The sequence below is a fragment of the Marmota monax genome, unplaced genomic scaffold (genome assembly GCF_021218885.2).
Source record: "Marmota monax isolate L192 unplaced genomic scaffold, Marmota_monax_Labrador192_F-V1.1 WCK01_AAM20220418_F8-fsc00047, whole genome shotgun sequence".
NCBI classification, from domain to species: domain Eukaryota; kingdom Metazoa; phylum Chordata; class Mammalia; order Rodentia; family Sciuridae; genus Marmota; species Marmota monax.
The window spans coordinates 2713658-2739852 of NW_026692072.1; the positions used below are offsets into that span (position 1 = coordinate 2713658).

Genomic DNA, 26195 nt, shown 5'->3' on the forward strand with positions numbered 1-26195 from the left:
CAGTCAATTAATATTTCTGGAGAATGCCGAAAGCCCTCCAGAAATCTGAGCCAGCATAGCCTCCACTGTATACACTGTGAAGTGCATCAGGAGCCGGAGTCAGGAAGTCCATCTTGGTTGGCTCGGGGGCTTTGGTTCCAGATCAGCTTGGTTTCCTGAACCTGTCGAGGTGGGAGTTGGTGTGGTGGCTGTTGGGAGTGGTGGACTCTCTCCCCACTGACATTCCTGTGAGTCTATCACATTTATGAAACTCCTTGCCTTTTGTTAAGCATGGTGGCCCTGTAGGTTAGGCAGGGTGGACAGAGGTTTTTAACTTAGGGAAGAAGAAACAGAGGATCAGACCAGTAAGGGTTCTATGCAGCAAGAGGAGCCAGGATCCGGGTCCTCAAAAATCCAATGCATTCCCCATGGTACCTTGTTGCCTCTCAAAAATCCTTATATTAAAATGAAATACACTCCTTCAAATAAAATATATTCACAATGAAATATACGCTTTTCTCCAAGTTAGTTGGGAAAAGTAGCCATTAAGGCTGCATTATAGACTAAGAGAGCACTTCTTAGAAAAATAAATTTAATTGCAGCCTCTTGATTCAAATCAAATCCACTCTGTTTTAAACTTTCAATTATGGTAAGATATAGCTGTGGAGAATGTGCTTTCCATCCTAATTTGAGACCTCAGATGGCAGCTCCTTTTGTAATTCTATCTTTAAAAAACTGCCTCCCCCAGCCCCGAATCTTGTTATCTTCTCTTTGACTTGCCAAACAAATCTAGTCCAAAAAACAGAACTGATTAAACGCCTCAGGGAAGGAAGAGAGAAGCTCAAATCGGGAGAGTCTGCTCCTACATGTTCAGGCTAATTTAATTTTTCTCATATGACAAATTAGAAAAGAAAAGAAGAATTAGCATAGAGGGACAATTCAGAATAAACTAGAGGTGTCATGTGTCCCAAATTAGGACAGGATTTCATAATCTGTTTTTCTGTGGATATAGTAAGTTTCTGGCATGCAGGAACCGGCAGGATGAATGCTTTTGTTTTCCAGCGTTACTCAGCCAGGGGGAGATTAATCCCAAAGTGAGGAGCAGCACACAGTGAGCTGTGCCCCAGGCTCTCTGTTTGGTGAGCAAACCAACCACCATGTTAGTGTAGCTGGCTGCAGCTGGCTAGCTGACATGCAATGCCAAGATGCCTAGGGCTTGTGAAAGTGCATTCAGGTCTAGCCATTGGATGATGACAGATGACAGACAGACAGACAGGAGACAGATGATAGACACGTAGGTAGAAGATATATACGTGATAGGTACATAGAAGATGAAGAGAGATGATAGATAACAGATGACCGACACACACGTAGATGATCATAGAAGGTCGAAATAATGATAGAGAAAAGATGACAGTCATAGGTAAAAGATAGATGACAGATGGATAGATAGAAGATAGATGATGATGATAGATAACAGGCAGATAAATAGTAGAGGATTTATTTGGACATAAAAAATGGCAGCTTCCATACCCCTTTGTAGCCCACCAACCCTGGTAATTTCCACCAAGTCTGTTCCTCAAGCTCTAAGAATTCTCCAAAGACCAGCTCTGTGTTTTAGTCCGCTTTTTCACCGCTGTGGCTAAAAGATTCTGACCAGAATAATTTTAGGGGAGGAAAAGTTTATTTGGGAACTTATGGGGTTTCAGAGGTCCACAGATAGCAGGCTCCATTCCTCGGGGCTTGAGTTGAGGCTGAACATCGTGGCAGAGTGTGTAGTAGAGGGAAACAGCCCACATGATGATCAGGAAGCAGAGAGAGACTCCACTTGCCAGACACAAATACATACCCCAAAGCCACGCCCTCAATGCCCCGCCTCCTCCAGCCTCACCCCCACCTTCAGTTACCACGCAATTAATCCCATCAGGCGATTAATCCACTGATTGGGTTAAGGCTCTCGTAACTCAATCATTTCTTCTCTGGGCTTTCTTTTGGGGACATTGGGGGACACCTCACATCCAACCATAACACTCTGTAGTGTAATTACAAGGGCAACTTTTTAACCTGCAGGACCTGGTACTCAGTAGCCACAGGAAGTTTCTCTCCCTCCTTTGCAAAGAACAGAGAGATGCTCAGAGACTGACATTTTTGAACTATCCAGGGATTTTTCTTTTAAAATGAACTTTACAACAGCTCATAGGCCAAATTCATCCAAAATAAGAACTGGCAAACTTTCTACCTATTTCCTGGTAGAACAGAAGGAGAAAAGCATGAGGCAGAGTCTGAAGTTGCTGAGCGCCTGGTTGGGGTATCAGCCGTGGCGGGTTGGTTTATCTTAGTAAGTAATAGAAATCGACTCTGGAAGGACAGCAGAATAAAATAGACATTATTATTGCTGTGGGTATATACCTGACTGCATGACCAATGTAATTCTGCAACCTGTACACTCAGAAAAATGAGAAATTATATCCCATCTGATTCAAATGTATGATATGTCAAGATCATTGTACTGACATGTGTAACTAATTAAAACAAATTAAAAAAAAATCGACTCTGGTACATTTAATAAAAACAAAGTGCAGGGACTTACTGAAAGTACATATGACAGTATGCAGATTTGTGGGAAAAAACTAAATAAGAACCCCAGGATCTCTGGGAATCTGGGTAGCAGACATTAATAAAATGGAGTTACGCAAACAAAACAGCCTCTGTAAGGATGATTTTCCCATCAACCTGCTCCACCTGGTTCAAAGTGCTGAGGGAGAAGATCTGATGAGGTCAACGTTGGTCCCCGCAGGTGACAGGGGACACAAGGCAGGAGACGCAGAACCCAAGGGTCAGAAGCCTATATGCATTGTGTGGGGAATGATTCCCCAGAGAGCATCTGCCTTATTAAGAAGGGGACTGGTGCCAAAGGTATGTGAGCAGGCCAAGACCATAGACACCCACTAGGTTTTAGTTTCTGTCTATGACTCAAAGAAAGGGCGAGCTTTACCCACCTGCGCTTCCCAAGGTTTTCAGCTCAAAGTGTGACATACCCAGGACTCCATTTCCAGAAACTAAAGATTGTTCACAGGAACCAAATTTCTCCCTCCTCACCTCCCACATCAAGGACAAGCTCACCTCCACCTTCAAGAGGTAAGGACAGGGGAACCCGAGGACAAAGCATCAGCAGGAGCTGTGACAGGGAGGTGCAGAGCATATGGCAGCACAGAGCAGGGACACCTGGCCTCACCCTGACTCCAGAAGGGCCAAGAGAGAGTCCAGGCTGAGGGACATGTGGGCAGTGTGCAGAGAGAGGGTGGGAAGGCGGGAGGGGGATTGTGTGATCCCTCGGGGGAGCCGTCAGTCGGCCTGGGGCAGAGGGTTAGAGTAGATGACCCACGCATCCCGGTTCCTCACCTCTCTCTGCAGCCTCAACCTTGCGATGGCCAGAGTAAGGACAGCTTCTCTCCCTGTTGGCTCTGGCTTGCCCAAAAGGCCTGGTAGAAGGGTTAGTGTGACCATCCAAAGAGCATTTAAGGAGCTTAGGTGTCAGGTGTTGGGGGTTCCATGAGCCTCCATGAGCCACAGCCACGAGGAGAGCACACGGCAGCCAACCCAGAGGTCCTAGAAGGAAGGATGAGTGACACACAGAGAAGAGCCTTCAAGTGGAGCCTCAGACCTGCATCTGCAGGGAGAGCCATTCGGCCAGGATGGTCCAGATCACCCACCCCCAGTCCAACAGGGCCTGTCACATGCCAAGCTGAATCTATGGTAAGGGCAGTGCACTCTGTTGGAGGTTTGCAAAGTCCCATCAGATTTGCTTTTTAAAAACTCACTCTGCACAGGAAAAAAAAAATAACAGTATATAAGCTCACCGTGGGCAGTCTGTAAGGGGCAAGGGTAGAGACAGACAGATTCCCTGGAGTTACCAACCTTGTTTTTTAATGTTTTTGCTTATAAGTCTTTCTAATGATATAAGAGTACGCAAGAAAGCAACATTGCATATTCATTATGAACTCTACACGAATAGAAAAAAACGGTACATATGTAAATACAAGGAAATATACCTAAAGGTTCACAGTGATTATCTCTGGATGGGATTATGTGGTTATTTTCTTTCTTTATAATTATATGATTTTTATACAAGGTCACGTATCATTTTGGTTATTATATAATAAAATTATACCACAGTTTATTGGGCACGTGTTACACTCTGATTTCATAAGTTATTCTACTTAATTCTCGCTCCCCTTTTTATGCTGAGGAGACTGAATTTAAAGGAGAACACTTTGACCAACGTCAGGGTACCACTCCATGGCAGGCTGAACTTGAACCCAGGTCTATCTGACACCAAGGACTGAATCATCATACTATGTGGGTTTTGTTTGTTGTCTTCTGTTTTGTTTATTTGTTTTTGAGGAAATGCCCAGATCTCATTTGCACAGATTGATAGAGTTGAACAGGTACATGTACCTGAGTAACCCACACCTGAAACGAGATACAAAGTATTTCCATCACCCCAAAGTTTTTCTTCCCTGTCAATCTTTACCCTCAGCCTTCAGTAACTGCTGTTGTGATATTATGTACAAATGAATTTATAGAAAATGGGCTGTTTTGGTTTGGTTTGGTTTGGTTTGGTTTGGTTCTGGGGATTTAACCCAGGGGCGCTTAACCACTGAGCCACATCCCCAGCCCTTTTTATTTTTTTTATTTTGAGACAGGATCTTGCTAAGTTGCTTAGGGCCTCAGTCAGTTGCTGAGGCTGACTTTGAACTCATGATCCTCCTGCTTCAGCCTCCCAGGTCACTGGAATTACAGGTGTGCACTGCTGCACCTGAATAGATAATGGGCTCTTTGGGTATCATCCTCTTTCTTTTAGCGTAATATGCTGGAGGTTCTTTTAGGTCTGTGGTTCTTTGTTATTGCCGAGTGGTCCTCCATTTGTCTGAATAGGGCTGACATTTTTTCCATTCGTTTTCCTACTGATGGACATTTGAATTGTCTCCACTTTAGGGCCATTGGAAATAAAGCTCCTACAAACATCACGTGGAAGTCTCTGTGTGGATATGTGTTTTTGTTCCTCTTGGGTAAACACCTAAGAGTGGAAATGCTGGGTCAGAGTAGATGCATATTTAATTTCGTAAAAAACTAATAATAAAAATATGCCTGCTCTTATCTTCAGATCCCCGACACAGAGCTCCTAAAACCCTCGCAATTTCCTGAGTGATAGGATGCTAGGAACATCTTTCATTTTAATATTTGTTCTTTTACACTGGTTCCTGACACAAACCTAATAAATCCCTTGCCGTCTCCTAAAGGACAGGAGCATCTCTCATTAATGAGGTGACTCTCGGTGGGGTCCTGGCTGGTTTCAGGATGGGGGCTGGTCACTGGAAGGAGCGAGCCACAACTGGAAGCCTAGAATCTTCAGCCTCACTCCCCACCTCTGGAGAAGGGAGAGCAAGTGGAGGTTGAGTTAATGATTGTTCATGCCTCTGTGATGAAGCCTAGATGAATGTCCCCAAACCCAGAGTTCAAAGGGCTTGCAGGTTGGTGAGCACATCCCTGTGCCAGGAGTGGCTCATCCCAACTCCACAGGACAGAAACACCTACCCTTGGGTTTCCCTCAGACCCAGCCTATGTGTCTCTTCATCTGGCTGTCAGTGTGAGTACTTCCCTGAGTTTGGTGAGCTACTCTAGTAGATTATTGATTCTAAGGAAGGGGTTGGGCTATAGGAACCTCACTTTTTGAAACTAGTTGACCAGAAATATAGGTGACAAGTGGAAATTTGTAGTTGGCATCTGAAGTGGCTGCAGTCTGTTGGACTGAGCCTTTAACCTGTGGAGTATAAACAGCTTCAGGGTTTAATTGAGTTGCAGGACAACCACTTGGTGTCTAGAGAGTTGGAGAATTTTTGTTAGTGTAAAAAAAGCCACACATTTGGTGTCAGCTTTGAAGTATTATAAGAGTATAGAAAGACTTGGTTTTTCCCTCTTTAGTAACAATGCTTGTATCATTTAACACACTTACCAGTAATGTGTGAGAGTTCCACTTATTCCTCCACTTCACCAACACTTAGTATTATCACACTTTTTAATTTTAGTCACACTAGTAGCTCTGTAGTGGTATATCATTGTGGTTTTAATCTCCTTTTTTTAGTTTACTTCTTCCTAATGACTAATGATGTTGAGACCTTCTTCACATGCTTACTGACTACTTCTATGTCTTTGTTGAGAAGTGGCTATTCAAGTCTCACGGCCTTTACTTATAGTTGATGGTTAAGTTAGTCAAGTTTTCATGACTATAACAAATACCTGAAACAATCAACTTATAAAGAGAAAAGGTTTATTTTTCACTCGTAGTTTTGAAGGCTTCAGACCATGCTTGACTGGTCTGTTGCTTTGGGGCTTGTCTCAAAGTGGCTCATCATTGAGGGAGTACATGGCTGAGCAAAGCCACTCACCTCATGGTGAGGAAGCAAGAAAGAGAGAGTAAGAGTCTGGGTCCCACAAATCCCTTCAAGGACACCTCCAATGACCTGAACACCTCCCACTAAGCCCACCTCGTAACGTTCCCACCACCTCCAGTAGCACATCTATGGAACCCACCTCTAACACGTGGACCTCTTGGGGGGAAAATGGCCGTTATTTCTTCCATTTTCCTCCCAGTCTCATTTTCCCCCTCATTCCTATTTGGAATCCACAGACACATTTATTATACTGCCTGAGGCTTTGCCAAGGTTATTGAGCCTTTGTTCGTTTTCTTAGTCCCTCTTTGTTCTCTCTGCTTCAGTTGAGATCATTGCTATTGACCTGTTTTCAAGTTCACTGATCTTTTCTTCTGCAGGGTCCAATCCAAAGTTAAAGGCATAGAATGAATTTTTCACTTCATAGATCGTATATTTCGGTTCTGTAATTTCCAGTTGCCTCTTTTTGAAGTCTTTCTCCTTTAAGGTATCGATGGCCATCTTTTTCTTTTAAGCCTTGAATTTTTGTTATGGATGCTTTAACATATTTTCTGTTGCCCACATGTGTCATTTCTGGGAAAAATTCTCTTTTTACTAGAATTTATTATTCTCCTGGTTATAGGTCATATTTTCTGCCACTTTATGTGTCTAGTAATTTTTTTATTGAATGCTGGACATTGGAATGCTATAATGTTGAACCTGGAGTATGTTGTCTCAATTTTGAGTGTTGAGCATTGCTTTAGCGATCCAGGTATCAAGGCTCAACTTGATCCTGCTGAGGATCAAGTTGTTACAGTGGGTCAAGGGTGGCCCGAATGGCAGGCCAAGAGTGAGGATTGGCCTTCCTGAGTCTCAGCTGAATGCTGAGAGTCTTCAGTGAGATGGCTAAACTGCGGCTGCCACAGATCCAATGTCTTCCATCTCTGTGGAACCTCAAGAATCCCTCCAGCTTACAGTCCCTTGGTAGCTGTTCTCTGCCAGCCAGTGCAGAGTCCTGTGCACCGTGCAAGCTTTTATCTGGTCAAAGACTGAAGAGAACCCTCATGCGGCAACCTGCCTCTGAAGTCTGTCACTCCACCCAGGAGACTCCGGCTGTCGGTTGGGATCTATTTCCTGGGTCGCCATTTAGAAAGTGTCACCGGCAGAAATCAAGAGGAAAGGTGCAGCTCGCCTCATGTTCTTCCTTTGCTCAAGATTCACTGGCTACATTTTTGTAAATTTTCACAAGCACCGAGCCAAGCTCTTGGCACATATTAGGTGCTTAGTAAGGTGTTTTAAAAGGAGGAGGGTGTGATGAATTTGGCTCATTTAAGTCCTACTTCTGGAAATACCCAGGAGGCTATTCAAACGACCCACCCAGAGAATCGATCTCCATCTCCTTCACCCACACCGAGCTTGTCCTCAAGGGTAACCAGTTTTCCCTTCAGAGGTTAGCAAGCAGTTTTTAGTTTTGTTTGGTTTGGGTTTTTTTTTTTCTTTCTTTTTCTTTTTGGTGCATTCTCGGGATTCAGTTTGTAAAGCTTTGAGCATGTAGAGAATGATCAGAATGACACTCATCCACAGTTCTCTGGGGGATCTGATACACTTTTTTCCAAATCAGCTAAATGCTCTCTGGAAGAATCCTGGGTGGGGGGAGGGGCTGTGAACCACTTAGCATAAATCACCATTCAGAACGGATTCCAGAAGCCCCGCACACACGCACGCACGCACGTAGATCTTCATGTTGCCAAGAAAGAAGCCTCCGAAAGCTTTTTGAAGTGGGAGGAGGAAGGCAGCTGTGGGGGAGGGGGGTCCCCCCCACCCAGGGGCAGGCTCCAGGCTGAGGATGTTCTTAGGAGGAAGAAACCCCCAGTGACCACCTCCTAGCTGCTGGCATTCACCTCCAACAACCGTTCCGACTTATCTTCCGTGGCCCATTTTCTGGACCAGTGAACAAAATGAAATGTGGGCGATTTTCTTTTGTTTTTGTCCTGACTGGGAAGAGCAGGTCTCCAAAAGAAGGATTACCTCAAGCCTGCTTTGGAGATTATGATAGGATTTTTCACACTTTGCCATTATCTATTGACTGACTACCTCGTCTTTAACACACACACACACACACACACACACACACATCAATGCCATCCTCCCTTCTGTGAAAGATGTGTCATTTGGCTTTGTGGCCCAAAACACCATTCTTTCTTTCTTGGTTTTTTTTGGTACTGGGGATTGAACTCAGGGGTGCTTTACCACTGAGCCATATCTCCAGCCCTTTTTTATATTTTATTTAAAGACAGGGTCTCACTGAGTTGCTTAGGGCCTCACTTTTGCTGAGGCTGGTTTTGAACTCATGATCCTCCTGCCTCAGCCTCCAGAGCTGCTGGGATGATGACAGGTGGGCCCCACCGTGCCTGGCTCCCCATTCTTGTCTTACAGACCCTGATGGGCGATTTGAGTTCAGAATCCCTAGAGTTTTGCCTGTGGGACTCACTTTTAACAAAAATTTCCTCTTCAAGCACTTTCCTCCACAAGCACTTTTCTCCTCGGGTTTGCATTTTGATTCAAAAGCTCTAGACAAACAAGGGATTGAAAAGACTAAATATGTGAACGTCTTAATTTTCCTCTGGGGTGGGGGGGAGACAACAAGTTATGATTTTCTTCCAAGCAAACAAACTGTTTTCCATGTGTTTCCAAGAGAAAACTGCTTTTCTGTTACGTTCTGCATGTTCCATGGATAATTCCAGTGGGGAGATCCTAGGAAGCAGCACGTTTTCTTGTGTTGCCGGGAAAAATGTGTTTTTGGAATCATGGAAGAGTCTCTGAGCTCTACTAATGGGGCTTGGGAGCCCACCCCAGCTCCGTGCCTGAAAGGGCGCCAGAGAACCTGGGAGGAGCTGGGTTTGCTTTCCACAAGCTCTGAGGGCTGCTGGCGGTGCAGGGCTGGGGTGGGGGAGGCGGTGAGGCCTGCCTCCTGGTCTGAGAAGGCCGGGCTCTTACTCCCACCCCTGCTCTCAGAATAGAGCACCTGCCCCTCACCGGGGGACGGGAGTGGGGTCCGTGTACTCTGCAGAAGGTGGTCCAGAAACAACTTGTGCCGGTCCAGAAAGAACTTCTAGATCCTGGCTCCTGGGGCCTGTAGCCCCTGCTCTCAAGCCTTGGAGAGGAAACTGCCCCCTTCTCTGCTCCAGCACGTGGAGGTGTTCCCAGCTCAGGAATGCCCTGGACCCTCCTTCGGGCTGTGGTGTTGCTCCTGGGGGTGTGAACACTACGCTAGGCCCCTGTCCACACCCCAGCACGGCTTTACTCCCAGGGAGGCCCCCTTTCCGCAAGGCTGGGTGGGCACCCTCCTCCTGTGCCACCATTTGCTGTAGTTACAGGATTCTTCACCCACTTATTGCGAATAAGTTCTGGGAGAGGAAAGGGCCTGGAAGGCACCGCGGGGAGTGAGGCCTCTTCCTGTTTCAGTGTGACTTCCTCTTTCTGTCTCTCTCCCCTCCTCCTAAGGCCCAGCCAGGGGCCTCGCCTGGGGAAGTTGTGAACCCTCACTATTTTCTGTTTTATTTCTGGTCCTATTTTCAACTCTGCTGAGAATTTGAAATTTCTAATCTCTTTCCAGGAGGGATCAGCTGGGTAATCAAAGAGACACAGAGAAGGCTCATTTGGGAAGTGACCTCCTTCCCTAACCTATGGAGGATCTATCATGGTGGCATCCTGATTTTAGAATATGCCTACTTCTCCTCTCCTGGAATGAGGGTTGGCCTTAATGGCTGGCTTCCAGAGAACAGGCTGTTGCAGAAATGATGATGTTTTAATTTTGAGGTTGGGTGGTAAAAAACAAATATACTGTCGTTTCTGTGGCTCTTCCATCTTGCTCTGGGGGAAGCCAGCCACCATGCTGTATGATGATTCCAGCAACCTACAGAGAGACCCACAGGGTCAGGAGCAGAGGCTTCCTGCCTGCAGACGGATGAGCAACTGTCCTGGGAATGGCTCCATTGGCCCGTCAAGTCTCCAGATGACCGCAGCCCCAGCCAAACCTTGGCCACTGTCTCCTGAGACAGCCCGAGCACAGCCACGGGGCCCAGCTCTTCCCAGACTCCTGGCCCCCAAGAAAATGTAGGTAATAAATGTTTGCTTTAAACCACTAAGTTCTGAGGGTAATTTATTAGATAGCAGTAGATAATTAATATGATTTGTCTGCGTGCTTGAATTCATGTAGGAAAAGAAGGAGAAAGCAGGGACCCCTCTGTAAGAAAAGGCTCCCTCGTTCCAGAGAGGAGGGGAGAGCGGGTCTGCAACCAGAAGGTCATGTTCTGAACTGGAGGTTTGTGTCCCAAATCCTAAGTTTAATTCAATCCCAGATGAGTGACATTGGGAGGTGGAGCCTGGGGGTGGGGAGGGGTACAGGTTGTGCTAAGGTTCTAAGGGTGGAGTCCTCATGAATGAAATACTGTCCCTTTCTCTCTCTCTCTCTCTCTCTCTTTTTTCACTTTTTGGTGCTGGCATGCTAAGCAGGTGATCTACTAGTGAGCTACACCCCCAGCCCTGGAGGATTAGGGTCCTTATAAGAGGACCCCCTACCCATGCTCCTGAGCTCTCTTGTGAAGACACAAGGAGAAGCGGGTAGGCAGTCGGCAGCCTGGAAGAGGGTCCTCACCAGAACCAACCATGCTGGCACCCCAGTCGTGGACTTGCAGCCTTATAGCAGGTAAGAAATAAAGTACCATCATTTATAAGCCACCCAGTCTATGTTAGAGCAGCACCTACTTAGAGAGCAGTTACTTGTTTTGTCTCCTGGGAAACCGGACCAATCTTGGATCCCACATTTCCAGCCTCCTCTTAACTCTCCGGTGGCTCTAAATGAGTGTGAACCTAAGTTGGCATGTCATAGACCAGTCCTGTTTCTGTCTATGTGCTTAACGCTGCTCTATAGCGTCTGGCAGAGATTAACTCACTGAATCTTCATAACCGCCCTGTGAGATACTATTATTGTCCCTGCTTTACAGATGAGGAAACCGAGACACTGAGCAATTAGGTAACTTGCCAAGCAGGTTTTTCATGTTAGGAAAATGGCCATGACACAAATGAAAGCTTACTATATAACATAATTTTAACAGCTACTTTTAACATTGTGTCTTTTAATACACTACACAAACCTGCAAAGAATAGATCAAAGTCTCCTCTTTTAAAGATAACAGAAGAAAGGCTCAGGGAGGTTAAGTGACTTGCCCACAGTAACACAGGAAGTAGCAGGCATGGGTTCTAAGTCTAGGCCTGCTGCTCCCAAAGCCTTCTCTCCACAGGGCTCAGCTCCGTTCCCTGTTCCCACCAGCCTCTCCCTTCTCTCAGCTTCAGATGTGTGTTTGGTAAATCCAGAAAAATCTCCCAGGTGCTGGCCAGCTGCCTAAATGAGGAACAAGGTGACAGCCCCGAATTCACACGTCCCCAGGTACCTCTTGGCAGCTGTTAACCTGTGTGAGTCTGTGTCACTGTGCTCTACTGGTAGCGTTGGGTAAAAGAGTGAGCGGACATGTGAGGAACAGGCAGGACACACAGGGTGCAGGAGCCGCAGCTGGCTGGCTTAGCGGCAGGAGTTCAGTAAATCCAGAGGCACTAGAGCCCGTGACATTCCCACCCCTGGGTTTGGCTCTGCTTCTTGGGATGCACAAGGAATTCAGAGATGGGAGAAAGATCTCTCCGATAGTCACAAGAGAAAGGGACCCTTGTAGATAAGTCATGAAAACCCCAGGACAATTTGTGAAATGAAAAAAAAATTATATTGTGTCCCATTGTCCTGCCAGTCCCTTCTCTGTGGGTGGAGAATCTTAACTGTCAACTGTCTCCTTTCTAGATAAACGGTGACTTAAATGAGCAGCCCAGATGGCCGCCCGGTGAGCTATGAACACTGGTTCTCCCTGCATTTCTCTGAGAAAGTGGCGTGAGACTGTCTTTTGGTACTTGAGATGGTGGAGCTTTGCCATAATTCAAAGGAGCCTCGAGAGCTGTGCGGTTAAACCCCGGGGGGCTGAGGGATCACCTGGAGAGCAGGTTAGGAATACAGACGCAGTCCACACCCAGCGATTCCGATTCATTGCGTGCTCCCCATGGATCTGCACTGGTAAGCCATCTGTGGCACACTCACAGAAACTCTGGGTTAACAGTTTCTCCAGGCAGAGTCAAGAAAGCATCCCACATCTATCACCCCTGAAAATTATTACGATGGTGACCATAAGGAGTGGGTAGTGGTTGAAGTGTGTAGGACAGGGCTTCGGAGGTGCTGGTTCCTGGGACTGTAGAGTCTGTGGAAATACACCATGTTGTGCACTAGGTGTTCCCCATGGATCTGCATTGGTAAGCCATCTGATACGTTTTCTCTTTGTATATGATATTGCAATAAAAGTTTACAAAAACCAGTTCCAGGGGGATAGATAAATATAACTAACAACTAACAAGATTAGCAACTTCTTGATTAACATAACCAACTGACATGTTGGGAGAAGAAAAAACTAACTAAATCACTTTAGAAAATCAGATCCTAGTTACATATTGTAAAACTACAGGTAAAAGAACTATGGAACTATTATACACTAGTGAAGTTAAGTTGTTTTTCATAAAGGGCATGGGTGAGCAATTCTGAAATTATTTTTATGTGTATACTAGTTCATGCAAATAAATAAATCTATTGTAGATAATGAAGCCAGCTTTTTCAATATCAAAGAAAGAAGATAAAAGATGATGGTAACTGAAGAATCAAAGGAGCCATGCAGTAAATTGGATTAGAGAATAAAGTATGAATTCATGACTTTTTTTAATTTATTTTTTTCATGACTTTTATTTTATTTATTTTTCATGGTTTTTAATATAAATTCATCCAGAAGGCATAGGAGTAGAAATAAATGTGTGTGTGTGCTGCACATCTTCTCACACACTTCACATAATTCCTAGTTTTCCCAATTTTTTAAAAAAAATTTTTGTTGCTGAGGACCGAACCCAGTGCCTCATGCATGCTAGGTGAGCGCTCTACCTCTGAGCCACACCGCCAGACCCCTAGTTTTCCTGCTGGAGAAGCTTAGAAACAATGATACCCAGTAACAATGAGCACCCTTAGTCCAAGATATTGGTTTCTATTACCTATCACCCTATGATAAAAACTGGGGATCCCTGGGAAAATGATTGACACCAGGTCCTGGAAAGGGAAAATACAAGATGAACCTGGAAAATCTTGGGAGATCAGAAAGTAAGAAAGTATCCAGAAAATGATAGCTGACGTTAATAGGGACCAACCTGACAGAGCAGCCAATGGTTAAATCTGGGGCAAGTTGAGCAACAAAATAAATATGAAAGAAGTAGGTTATAAACCATAGAATAAAATAAATACCCAAGGGTCTATATTGATATAATTGAATAAATAAGTGAGAATGAAAGGATAGTACTTCATCAGAGCAGAATTCCAATTAACACACTTGGGAATACAGTTATGGAAAATACCCACTAGACAACAATGGAGTAATAGTCACTGCAGGCAGCAGTCAACAAGAGATGGTAAAATTAGTGTGTGAAACTGTAATGAGAACTAGGATATTTGTATAGTCTCAGAGAATCTCCCTACAGGGCACTTAATAGTTGCAAAGGTAAAAATAGTAACTTTGCTATAGAGAATTCTAGTACACACCACTTAATCAAAATATTGAAGTAATAATTTCAATATTATGTATATTCAGATATGATGAACTGAGAAGAGCAAAATGTCACATCAGTGGTTTTCTTGTCAAAAACAAAAACCAAAAACAACCTCAATCTATTCATGGAAAAAAAACAGCAGTATCAAGTCCTGACAAGGACGTGGAACAACTAGAATTCTCATACATTGCTGGTGAGAATGTCAAATGGCATGGTCATTTGAAAAATGTTTTGGAAATTGTATATATAGTTAAACATGCAGTTATCACATGACCTAGCAATTCCATACCTAGGTGTATACCTGACATCCATGAATGCTTCTGTCTACACAAAAAACTGTGGACACACTTCTATGGCAGCTTGATTCATATTTTCCCTAAGCTGGAAATAATTCAAAAGCCCATCAACTGGTGAATGAATAAACAAATTGTGGTACGTCCATACAGTAGTAGATATCTTAGCAATTTTAAAAAAACTACTGATAGAACAATAGGAATGTATCTCAAATGCACATATGTTAAGTGAAGTCAGACTCAAAGGGATCTATATTCTATGATTCTCTTTTTTTTAAAAGAGAAAGAGAGAGAGAGAATTTTAATATTTATTTTTTAGTTTTTTTCAGTGGAATAACATCTTTGGTTTTGTATGTGGTGCTGAGGATCGAACCCGGGCCGCATGCATGCCAGGCGAGCATGCTACCACTTGAGCCACATCCCCAGCCCAATATATTCTATGATTCTTTATGACAATTCTGGACAAAAAACAAAAAGCTTAGACGAATTAATAATAGGTAATTGCCAAGGGGTAAGGCCAGGGAAGAGGTTGATCTCAAAGGGGCATGAAGGAATTTTAGGGCAGGATGGAACTGTCCTATATGTTGATCTTGGTAGTAGTTGCATAACTGTAAATGTTTGTCAAAAATTCAGAACTGCACACTAAAAAGGGTGAATGGTAGTGTATTGAAGTTGTAAATTTTACAACACCTGACTTTAAAAAAAAAAAAAAGACTCTAAGCCAGAACCTTATGTTTCTAGTTACTAATGATTGGAAGAGTGTTGATAATCTTGAGAAAACATCAGATAAACCCAAAATAAGGAACATTCTACAAAATCACTATTCAAAAGTGTCAAAGTTATAAAAGACAAAGTTTGAAGAACTGTCCCCAGTTAGAAGAGACTAAGGATACAAGACAATTTAAAACAATGTGGGAATCTTAGATTGGATCCTGAACTGAAAAAAAGATATTAGTGGAAAATAACAAAATACGATTAAGGTCTGTGGATTAGTTAACAATATTGTGACAATATTAATTTTTTGGTTTCAATAATTGTATTGTGGTTATGTAATATGTTGCTATTAGAGGAAGCTGAATGAAGGGTGTACAGAAATTCTCTGTATTATATTTGTTAAGTTTAAAACTCTTTCAAATTTTCTATTTGTCAAGACCCTTTGATGATGTAAAAAGGCAATCACAGAGGGGGAGACAGTATTTTCAATACATATAACCAACAAAAAACTCATTCCTGTAAAATATAAAGAAATTTTACTAATTAATAAGATATTCATATATGTGTGTTTGTGTGTATGTCAAATGGCATGTGCACATATGATATATATATGTGTGTGTGTATGTGTGTGTGTGTGTATATATATATCTGTTCAAGGTACTTCACAGAAGAGTATATCTAAATGCCAATAAGCAAAAGATATATGCAATTTCATTAATCATCAGGAATATGCAAAATAAAACCACCATGAGACACTGCCACACACTTAACAGAACTGGTGTAATTAAAAGAGAATAATACCAAGTGCTGGCAAGGATGTGGATTAATAGAGGACTTTCATAAGCCTTTGGTGGAAGTGTAAATTGGGACCATCTGCTGACAGTGATAAGCAGAATTAACCCCCCAGCAATTCTGCTTCTAGGTCCATATAACTGGGGGGAAAACGCAGACATATATTCAACAAAAGACACAGACAGAAACGTGGTACCAGTGCTATGTGTAATCATCCAGATGTGCATGAACCAAATGGTGACTGCTAAATCATGGCGATTTTATGAGACGAATAGTATGCCACAGTAACAGTGAAGAAGCCACCACCACACACGACAACCCTATTGAATCAGACAGACACAATACCCTGCAAAGAGGAACAGGGCATCCAATGGCTTCGAAGCCAGAACAGAGCTTATCTTTGGGAAAAGGCAGGAAGTGACAGGGAGGGGGCATGAAGGACAATAATTACACAAACGTGTTCAGTTTCTGGAAATGCACTGAGCTGTGTATGTGAATCTGTATATATGATATTCTTACAAGAGTATTTACTTTTTAAAATCTTCTGGAAGGTGGAGAATAGAGAAATAGAAGTATTTATATTAAAAATATCAAAAGTTCCTTTGTGTCCAACATTCCTCTATATGGGGGAAGAAAAATACCTAGGATAGCCTTTTAAACATAGATATGCTGCACAATCCAAGACTTATATATGCTGAAATAGTAGGAGCAACATAAATAATACCAAAAGCAAGCAGACAGAAAATTAGAGAAGAAACTAACCATACAGTCCGGAGATCTAAAAGCAAACAACAACAACAACCAAAAAATAGCTTCCTGTGAATCCAATTGGAGAAGTGAAAAATACATGTTTTACAGGATAATCAAACCCCCATGCCCGTGGTGATTTCGGGAATTTGCCTTCTCAGGGTGGAAGTCATGGGTTACTTTAAGGAGCAAGGATAAGGAACGAAAAAGCTACACTGCATAATGAAAAGGGCATCAGAATGAATAGAAGATAATTCCCTTGGACATGAAATGCAATCAAGTCAAGACCTATATTTTATCTCTGCTGGAGGCAGTCTTATTTGTTAGTAAAGTACTGGGATAATCAACCATTGTTCTCCCTGCCAAGACTGTCAAAACAAATACAAGCTTCTTTGCTCAGTGCTAAAAATGTCTAGGCCTTTGGAGAACAGCTGGGCAGAAAGCAATCTTGTTCAATTTCAGCACATTTTCCCCCAAGTATTAGGCTGTCCGAACGCAGCCCACATCAAAGCATCCCAGGCACCCACTGCAGGGACAGACCTGTCACGAGAACACATCTTATCAAACTCAAGCAAGCAGAACACACAATGAAACCACTTTAAACTTGTCCAACTCCCTGTCGAGAGGGGTGAGGACTTTGAAGCATAAAAAAGCTGCTCTAAACAGATCATTCCTTAGAGGTGCTTCTTATGAATATTTTAAAAAAATAATGTGGTTGTGCTTGCAAAATGCTATATATTGATAAGCCTCCGGGGGCTTTAGAAGTGATTTGCGATCTCTTGGTTACCGATATCAATGGTGCCAATGGGACATCTTCTCTTAAGCATTTGCAGGATTATTCTCCTGCTATTAAGTCGACTCTCATTAAAGCATGTCTTACTTGTGCCTTCATGACTTGTATTAATTAGGAGGTGTGTCAGTTATGATGTCTGGGGATGCAAGTAGCTAAAAGTTAATAATCAGCTCAACCGCCTTGAACAATAAGAACATTTCTTTCAATCAAATAGCAAGAATCCTGGAGGTAAAGCAGTCTGAGGTGGGTTAGCCTCCTGAGTCGCTCAAATGATGCTGTCGGGGACTTAAGGTCTGTGATCTTTCTGCTCCTCGTGGTCATAAGACTGGCATCATACCCATGCACAAGTGTCTAGAAGGAAGGAAAGTGATCCTGTGGGTTTCTTTTCATCTGGGAGAAAAACATTTTGCCCAAGGATTCTCAACAAATTCCCCATCATATTTTATTGGCCAGGATTGTCACATACCTGTCTAAACCAATCACTAGAAAGGCAAATGGGGTCACAATGCAGCCATCAGACTCAATGATTTCTAAACACAGGCTTGGGATCCCCTGCTATGACAGGAAGGAGCAAGATACCCAAATAAATGTGGAGTCCTGACAACTAGGAAGGGGAACAGGCGGCTGGGTGGGCAACCCCCTTTGTATAGGCTACAATGAGGATGCAGGGGAAAATAAGTTTGGGTTAATTAAAATTTTGGCTTAACTGTGGGATATGTGAAAATTCTTTTAGATTGTTCCCCTGGCTATTGAAAACGACTCCCAAATGTATTAACTCACTTTCTTTCCTACTGTGTAAAGTGGAATGATCCCTCTGGTGTGTCTATGTCTAATGCTGCCTCCTTTCCCCCATCCTTCAAAATCTCTTCTTTTATCTGCATCTGCAGGACCCCAAGAGACAGCCTCCGGCAGCCATCTTTGTACAACGGGATCCTGTCCCCCTGGCCAAAGCTGATTAGAGGTGAGGTGGGTGGTGTACCTAAAGGGTTCTCATCTCTTCTGAAGAGTTTGGAAAGGGAGCAACAGCTGCCTGCACCAGGCTCTTCAAGTGATTGGGCCTGTAACGCCACCTCTGGAATTGTGGGACAGTTGTTTTCTGTCATTTAAGAAGTGAAGAAAAAGCTGGTGTTTGGGAAAGTAAAAAATGAAATAGATACACAGAAAGAAGTAGACACGAGTTTTGGCTCCATAAGACACATTGATATATCCCCTTACACCACACACACACACACACACACACACACACACACACCAGCTTGAGGTAGTTTATATAACCAGCAACAAGAGTCCTAACCAACACATGAGAACACAGTGTCCCTTTTCAGTCACGACTGAGGATCTTGTGGAATGTTAGGGTCTCCATGAAGAACCCGTAGTTCTCATTATTCAGAACACTGTGTGGAAAACCAAAGAGTCAGACCTGTCATAAGTTTATTTCAGAAGCTGCTCTAAGAATTGCCTTTGTTCACTTTCGGTCTTCACAATTGGTTCAGTTTCAATGCTTCAACTCTTTCCCCTAAGAAGCACTCAGCAAAGCATCCACAGGGCCCACAAATGACTGTGGTCTGTGTGTGTGAGTGTTGTGTGGCATCTGGGAAGGGTAGGTGATGGGACCCACATACATTGAGTTCCAACTGTTTCCCTTTCCTGGATGGTTTACTTTAATCCCCACCACATACTGGTACTCCTGATAAAACCATTTTATCGTTGAAGAAGCTGCATCTCAGAAAAGCACATTGATTTTGTTAAGGTCACGTGGCTGAAACCCAGGTTCAGTTCTCCCAGGTCTGTGGAGAACCAAATTTGATGCTATTTTCACTCTTCCATGTTATTACACAGGGGGGAAAACACACCTTGACCGGATGTCCTGTTAGGGAGATTCTGGTTCACTAGGGAGATTCTAGTTCACTCTAACTTTCTTAGAATTGTATCATACTGGAGATTCTCGACCTTGAGGGAGAGAATCAGGGACAGAGAGATCTCCCAGCTCCAGACATACTAGGAACATTTCTGCATATTCTAAATAAAACATTGCTATATCCAGTAGGAACTAGGATAGCAATTTTTAGCACCTTATTTATAAAGGTGGGAAAAACAAAAGCCAAAGAAAGTAAATGAGAAACACAAGATCTTCAGACAGACCCAGGAGCCCACTGCGGCCTTCTGGCTCTGCCTGTCTCAGTAGAAGAACATTCTGGAGCAGTTGATCTTTCTTGACTAATTAAAGGTGATTGGAGTTTTGGAGTCAGCATGGCTTTTGCCTCCCCTCAGCCCCACATCCTTGGACACCATACTGTCTGCCGGCTGTCAGTTAGCAAGTAAGTCTAGAGAAGAGCTGGTGTTGGCTGAAGTCAGCCCGGACAGAATGAGATTAGGAAGATCCAGGCAAAACCTTGGACCTCAATGTGGTTTGAACCTAGTAAAAAAATCATGCAAGTGCTTAAATCAGACTCTGCAAACGCCTCAAAATGGACACAGCTGTGCAGCATAAAGCTCCCAACTGGAATAAGCAAATCGGAACCAGACTTTTCTCTTCTGATGCTCTCAACTCTTCTTTATCTAATGAATGTTTTTGTTTTATTTAGATTTTTTTAAAGCCCTCACCTTGATTTGTTGATCACAAAGGAATGTTGCCTGCTTATTTTAATGCATTCCAACATTACCAAGGTAAAATGCAGAAAGGGAACATTTGGAGTTGAATTTGAAATACCGTCAGTAGCCCTTCCTGTAAAACTTGCCAATGTCAAGGCTATGTTAAAGAATGTAAGCTACAGGAAAACTCCAATTAGTCAAAATGTCCAGGGAATGGGAGATTCCAGGTTATTTCAGAGAAAACCTTTTTCACATCAACTCTTGACGTTGGAAATCTTACTGAAAAGTATGAGTTGGGTTTCCTGTCTTTAAGAAGCACAGTTTATTCCAAAATTAATTTAATGTTCGTCTGACAGTTGAGGGTCAGGCTGTATCACGGGTTAAGCATTCTGGACCCCAATTCCCATTGTCCAGAAAAAACAAACCAAAACTAAACAGGAGATTGAGGAGACTTTGAACGCCACCCTCGGACATGTTTTCGATGTCCCTGAAATGAGCCTTTTCCTTTTGTATTTTGCTCCTTTCTCCTTGTATAGAGGGGGGAGAAAAACATCTGCGAGACTTGGTGCCTTGCCTGCATAAATTCCAGCTAAATCAAGATTTTCCCATACTTACAGTTTTATATAAATGCTTTGGCCATCAGCAGTTGGAAGCCATCCTTCCTATGGCCTGTGCAGGAGAATTGGGAGAAGTGAGCACCTCCCTCAGCCACCTGCCACCTTCCCCACCACCACTGGAGAGCAGATCAGCAGAATTTGGTCATTTCTTCCCAGATCAGTTGTCACTGTCTGCACCCGGCTCCTCAGCATCCATGACGTTTCTTTGTTGTAGGAAGCTCTTCTGTGCGCTGTGGACCCACACCATCTCAGCTCCCACTGTTTGGAGGCCAGCAGCACTCGCCCACCTCCTTAACCATGACCACCCAAAATGTCTCCCGATATTGCCAGACGTCCTCCAAGGGACAGAGTTGCCCCCAGTTGAGAATCACTGGTCTAGACATGGGTTCAGTTATTTCTCTTTTATTTTCCCTCCCCCTGTCATCAAGATTATACGTTTTCTTGACCTTGGCAAATAATTTCATAACATATTTCCTGCTCTATTTCATGGAAGAACAAAAATAATTCTCTGATGAAAGTCATATTTTGACTTAAATTGCATGAGGCAGGCCTTGTTATAACACACCCACAGGTTCCGCGTTGTTTTTGGAAGGCAGTAAATTTGTTTTCTGCTTCGATCCTGATTTTGATTTTTAAGTACTGAATTTTCATACTGTACTCAGTTCCCCTGGAGGTCATTGTCATCATGGACATCAAATCGACGTCTCAGGCACAGTCTCTCATGTCGTACCGTCTCTCTCAATTTCATTTTTGCATCTGTCTCGAAATCATTTTTGCTGCTGTGGCTAATGTTCCATGTTTTTTCACTCACTGTTCTTTAAAGCCCATTTATTCCCTTTTTCCAGTGAGTTCAGTTTAAATCTTATGTCTTGTACGATATTTTGGGTATTTAAAAAAATATCTGTTAAATGTGTTAAATTCAGGTAGTAAGTTATAGATGCCTGATTGCAAGCCTATGGTAATATTTCTGCCATAGAACGGGGTGATAGTTGAAACTGTTTTGGAGAAGCAGATTTTGGGATTAGGAAAGTTACCCATATATGTTGATTGTCAAATGTCAAACAATTCAGTTATGCTACAGTTTGGATTTGGAATGTTCCCCAAAGGCCCGTAGGTTGAAGGCTTGGTTGTCAGTGTGGTACTGTTGGAAGGTGGTGGGAATTTTAAGAAGTGGGGTCACTGGGATTGTGCTCTTGAAGGGAATTGCAGGGCCCCAGTTCCCCTTTCTCCCTCTCTTCTACTTCCCAGTCACCAAGAGGGGAGTGATTTTCTGCCCTCTGTATTCCCTCCTTGATTTCTGTCTCCCCACAGGCCCCAAACAATGGGACCAACTGACCAAGGGTTGAGACCTCCAAACCTAGGACCCAAAATAAACTCTCTATCTTTATAAACTGGTGAAATCAGGTATTTGTTACAGTAACTGAGAACTGATGGACACAAATTAATAATTCATATGATATCTATTTTGGACCAAATAAGCGTATGCACACTGAGATTTTTTCAGATTCATCAGAGGTTTTGCATGTATTATTTTTACTTGGATTGTAAAAAATGGAACACAAAACTGTAGATGATTTCTGAATACATAAAAATATTTCCAGGTTGAGGCTAGAATTCAGTGGTTGTGCATATGTGAGACCCTGGATTCAATTCTCAGCGCTGGAAAAAAAAATTCCATGTACATAGACAAAGGCTAGTATATAAAAGTTAGCATTGAACAGTTGTATTGATTATAGCAAATGCTTTCTCCTATTCAAAGTTTTCTATGGATTAGAGTTTACATAAATTTTCGGTAGCACATATTTTTTATTACCTGAAGAAGCTTTCTTGTTCACTTAAAATACAAAACAGATGACAAATCACTTGTGATAACACCACCCAGTGATGGTCACTGTCAACAGTCTTTTTTTCCTTTTACAAAACAGATCATCCTAAATAAATTATTCTTTATCCTGCTTTTTAAATCATAGTGAGTATGAATATAAATATACAGCTATCTATGGATATCTAAGAAGGATTGTCACAAGTAAAATATCATAGTATTTACCTGTAACCTACACACACCCTTCCTACACTTTAAATTGTCTCTAGATGACTTACAATACCCAATACCTTTCTCGAATATTATTTTATTGTGTTGTTCAAGGAATAATTATAAGAAAAAGCAGTCTATATATATTCAACACAGATGCAACCATCATAGGTCAACTACGTCTCTGATATGAATTGGTTGAATTCATGGATATGGAACCCATAGATAGGGAGGGACAACTATTAACTTGTGTATTTCTGTCTGATATTATGGGACTTTTGGAGATTTCCAGTTTCTTCCATTATATATATTATGTTGCAAAGAAGATCTCCATACAAAATCTTTCCACACGTGGTTAAGCAACTCTTGCAGCTAAAACTTGAGAAGACAAATCCTAGGTCAAAGGGTAATTCCCAAGGCTCTATACATATTGCTAAATTATCTCTGGAAAGTTGTTCCCATTTTCCGTCTTTCCTTATTGGCAGTTGTCTTGAAGGGCCTCCATCTTGTTCTGTCAGCCTTCAGGCCTGTGAAGACATTTCCCATGAGAATTCTTCAGATATGTCAATGTAATAAGATCCATTGCAAGATATCTGTCAACAGCATCCCTGGGCCCATCTCACACCATCTGTCAGTGGCAACTCTAATATATTTTGGGAAGATGCTCATACAGTTGCCAAAAAAAAAAAAAAAAAAAAAGTTTGCAATTGAATCAGTTTTTCCAGTCAGTTAGGATGCAGAACTAAACTGCATTAACGACCTGTGACAATCTTATTACAATATCCAGAGACTCCATGTAGGAATGTGTCCTTGTGAATTTAAGGGCAGGCTGCAAGATGGGGTAGGTGGATTGCCTTTTCTCGAGAGTGCCACAGAGCTCACACAATTACAAGTGTAGTGCAAACTTGGCAGCAAGAACTGATAGCCAAGTCTTAGCTCCAGGCAACACTGGGGAGAAAAACATCACTGAGGTGCTGAGCTCTATCACTTAGAAAGGTAGAGTGATAGTCTGACTATTACACATACAACTGGTACCTGTAGTGGGTTTGAATTCCATGCCACCAACTGACCTTTGATCAAGACAAACAAGAAAGCTAACTTATGTACTCCCAGGAAATGGAAAGGATCAGCCTTAATATATTATATGAAAATGTTTTGGATATTAAAAAGCACTATACATATGAGTTTATTACTGCTGACATTGCATTTTTACAGGTTCTGAACTGTTAGGTTCAGGATTTAAAATACCTAAGATCTCATCTATCTTATTTTGGATGCATAAAATTTTAAATGCCAGGAATTGCTTGTTGTTATTCCCTCTCCAGACCCTTCCTGGCCAGTTGAGCCCCATAATCATGGAGCCCATGTGAACCTTTAATTTTCAAGGGGCTGGTGTGTATCCCAGGTATAGAAGTGGCGAGTTGTCTCTGCTCTCAAACAGACATTCACAGATTCTCTTCTCTCTGTACCACTGGTTAATTGAGTTACTTTCTGACATGTCACAGACACATGAACTCCCCAGGTACCCTTAGCTCACTGGACCTTGTCATTTCCTTTCAAGTCTGAATAACATGGACCACTGAAGTCAGGGCAGACAGAAACCACAAAGATCACATGACAGACAGAGGTCAAAAGCCCACCCCCTTGTCAATGAGACAGACCCAGAAGGCAGGCCTCCCTGAGCTGCTTCTCTCTCTAAACAGCTTTAGTAACTCAAAGCAGCCTGCTTGTGTCTCCTGCACGTGGCCTGTTGGCAAAGTTAAAAATATTCTGATCTCTCTCTGCAGAGAGAGAGATTGCACCACAGCCCAAACTCATCCAGAAGCCGTTCTCCTGGCCAGGAGACCAGAACTGCACTTATTTCACCTGCATGTGCCTGTGGGCTTATTCCCATACTGAGGACAGAAAGAGAAAAGGACGGAAGCACTCACATTCTTTTTTATTGTTGTTCTAATTAGTTATACACGACAGAAGAATGCACTTCGATTCACTGTACACAAATGGAGCACAACTTTTCATTTCTCTGGTTGTACATGATGTAGAGTCCCATCATTCAAGCAATCGTACATGTACCTAGGGTAATGATGTCACTCTCATTCCACCATCTTTCCTAACCCCAAGCCCTCTCTCCTCTCCTTATTCTCCTCTGCCCAATCCAAAGTTCCTCGTACATTGCTGGTGGGACTGCAAATTGGTGCGGCCAATTTGGAAAGCAGTATGGAGATTCCTGGGAAAGCTGGGAATGGAACCACCATTTGACCCAGCTATTGCCCTTCTTGGACTATTCCCTGAAGACCTTAAAAGAGGGTACTACAGGGATACTGCCACATCGATGTTCACAGCAGCACAATTCACAATAGCTAGACTGTAGAACCAACCCAGATGCCCTTCAATAGACGAATGGATAAAAAAAATGTGGCATTTATACACAATGGAGTATTACTCTGCACTAAAAAATGACAAAATCATAGAATTTGCAGGGAAATGGATGGCATTAGAGCAGATTATGCTAAGTGAAGCTAGCCAATCCCTAAAAAACAAATGCCAAATGTCTTCTTTGATATAATGAGAGCAACTAAGAACAGAGCAGGGAGGAAGAGCAGGAAGAAAAGATTAACATTAAACAGAGGCATGAGGTGGGAGGGAAAGGGAGAGAAAAGGGAAATTGCATGGAAATGGAAGGAGACCCTCATTGTTACCCAAAATTACATATAAGAGGTTGTGAGGGGAATGGGAAAAAAACAAGGAGAGAAATGAATTACAGTAGATGGGGTAGAGAGAGAAGATGGGAGGGGAGAGGAGGGGGGATAGTAGAGGATAGGAAAGGTAGCAGAATACAACAGTTACTAATAGGGCATTATGTAAAAATGTGGATGTGTAACCGATGTGATTCTGCAATCTATATGTGGGGTAAAAATGGGAGTTCATAACCCACTTGAATCTAATGTATGAAATATGATATGTCAAGAGCTTTGTAATGTTTTGAACAACCAATAAAAAAATAAATAAAATGGTAAAAAAAAAAAAAAACAAAGTTCCTCTATTCTTCCCTTGCCCCCCTGCCATTATGAATCAACATCCACATATCGAAGAAAACATTTGGCCTTTGGTCTGTTGGGATTGGCTTATTTTGAGAAGTACTGACATTCTTAAAACACCTTTTACCTATTTTATTGTGTGCAGTTGTCCCAATAATTCTGCAAGCCAGGACTTACCTCTTTCAAAGAAGAGGAAACTGAGGCCCAGAGAAGTTAAGTATCTCACCTTAACTCACAGGAAAAGAATGGTAAAGCCAGGACAAGAACCTCAAACTGTCTGATTTTAAGGTCCCTGTTCTCTCCAAGATAGTACTGAGAAAGTCTCAGGTAGGCAGAATCCTTCTGAATTGACATCTGAGTGACCTTGTGTCTATGACACAATATTCCATCTCAGATGTTGGAGAGAAGGAAATGGGAAGGAATTGAATTACAGAGAGATCTAGTCACAAAGTGACATGAAATAGTCTATCATTTTCATATTTCAAAT

At 42.6% G+C, this 26195-nt stretch overlaps 1 long non-coding RNA gene across 4 annotated transcripts; it reads left to right on the top strand.

Annotated features, from left to right (window-relative positions):
• The first annotated feature begins 9889 nt into the window (after nt 1–9889).
• LOC124100549 (uncharacterized) lies at nt 9890–25711 on the top strand. 4 transcript variants are annotated; one of them, XR_006854347.2, is made up of 6 exons: nt 9890–10526; nt 10630–10734; nt 10926–11118; nt 11714–11859; nt 12262–12528; nt 18317–25711. It is a non-coding gene; the product is annotated as an uncharacterized LOC124100549 (long non-coding RNA). The 4 variants fall into 4 exon arrangements; XR_006854344.2 differs by lacking the exon at nt 18317–25711 and having other exon boundaries at nt 9890–10530; nt 12262–12823; XR_006854346.2 differs by lacking the exon at nt 18317–25711 and having other exon boundaries at nt 12262–12823.
• The last annotated feature ends 484 nt before the right edge of the window (nt 25712–26195 follow it).